Below are 2,013 nucleotides of genomic sequence, written 5' to 3'. Positions count from 1 at the left end.
CTAAACTAATCCACAGTAAGTACATATACATATACATATATATATACATATACAATAATGACTTTTTAATGGACTGAAGATGTTTAAATCCTGAGTTATATAATTCTTTATTAGGTGTCCTGTGACACAGAAAACTGTTTAACTTTGCGTTGTTGATTGTAATCTATTGATCAAAAGTATCTGGGGGAAATGCAAACAGACGAAGACAGAACTGTCAGCTACATTGTTCGGTGTTCAGAATTTACAATAGAAACTTTCCCTTATTTTAAATTCCAACTGTCTACTGCCGAGAGATGACCACTCAATTCCCATGTCGTTGTTTCAATAGAATCTTCTTCCTTGCTGATCTTCGCCAACATTAAGGAGACATTATAGACTTCTGGAACACATAAGCCGTCTGTGTTTGACAGCTCTCTACTCTCAGTGTATCTCTTCCAATTTCTGCTTCCTGCTCTACCCCATTGTCCTCACCCACCTCATCTGTTCGTGATTCCTTCCCTCATCCTTTACCTACCCTCTTCTCTCTGCCCATCGCTTTCTTTCTTTCTCTCTCTCTGACACACACACACATCCTCTCTCTCTCTCTCTCTCTCTCTCTCTCTCTCTCTCACATATACACAAACACACACACACACACAGACACACTAAAAATTCTTACTGTATCACGGAAGAGTACGAATGTTTGAGCAGGGATTTTACTTTCTACCTAATGTCATACGTACATACATGCATACGTATATATATATATGTGTGTGCGTATGTATGTGTGTGTGTGTGTGTGCGTGTGTGTACACAGATATATGTATATATATATACACACACACACACACACATATATATATATACATATATGTGCTATATAAACACATGCGTTATACAAATAATGGGTATGTACTATGTGTGTGTGTGTGTGTGTGTGTGTGTGTGTGTGTGTAGACATTCATTAGTGTGTGCATGTCTGTAAACTTATACACAAATAACGTATGTATGCATAAATGTATTACTGTAAAGAAAGAATCTCATTAGGAAGTTGGCAACTTTTGTTTCTGTGTTTTTGCTTTCCTCCTAATGTTGATAGTAGTAACGATGTTGACAGAGTAGTAGTTTTAAAGGTTTATAATTGATACAGTATTCACTGTGATACTTTTAATAGTCATGGCAATAGTAGTAGTAGTAGTAGTAGTAGTAGTAGTAGTAGTAGTAGTAGTAGTAGTAGCAGCAGCAGCAGCAGTTTGGTGAATATTCAGTGGTGGCAATTATAATATTGTATGAAGTTGCCACAATTCGCATGGCGTTAGTTTTCGTTTTGACGTGTGTAGTAATTGTGGTCGTACTTGCTATGTTATTGCAGTTGTTTTTGGTCGCCAGGCCGGGAAAGGCTGAGCAGACTCGTAATTAAAGACGTTTCCTCTGTGGCTACCGCACACTTCTCTAAATATTAGTTTCAAATTTTGGCCCAAGGCTTGCAATTGCAGGGTAGGAACTAATTCGATTACATCGACACCGATGCTCAACTGGTACTTATTTAATCGACCTCGGAATGATGAAAGCCAAAGTCCGCCTCAGCGGAATTTGAACTCAGAACATAAAAACCGAAGAAATGCTGCTACGCGTTTTGCCCGGCGTGCTAAAGATTCTGCCAGCTCGCCATCTTAAACTTCTCTAAGGATCCTTTTCTACTCTAGGCGGAAGGCCCGAAATTTTGGGGAAGTGGGTGGCAGTCGATTAGATCGACCCCAGTACACAACTGGTACTTAATTTATCGGCTCCTAAATGATGAAAGGCAAAGTCGACCTCGGCGGAATTTGAACTCAGAACGTAAAGACAGACGAAATACAGCTAAGCATTTCGCCCGGTGTGCTAACGATTCTGCCAGCTCGCCATCTTAAACTTCTCTAAGGATCCTTTTCTACTCTAGGCGGAAGGCCCGAAATTTTGGGGAAGTGGGTGGCAGTCGATTAGATCGACCCCAGTACACAACTGGTACTTAATTTATCGGCTCCTAAATGATGA

The sequence above is a fragment of the Octopus bimaculoides genome, chromosome 10, assembly GCF_001194135.2.
Source record: "Octopus bimaculoides isolate UCB-OBI-ISO-001 chromosome 10, ASM119413v2, whole genome shotgun sequence".
NCBI classification, from domain to species: domain Eukaryota; kingdom Metazoa; phylum Mollusca; class Cephalopoda; order Octopoda; family Octopodidae; genus Octopus; species Octopus bimaculoides.
Note: the sequence above shows the minus strand (reverse complement) of the source record.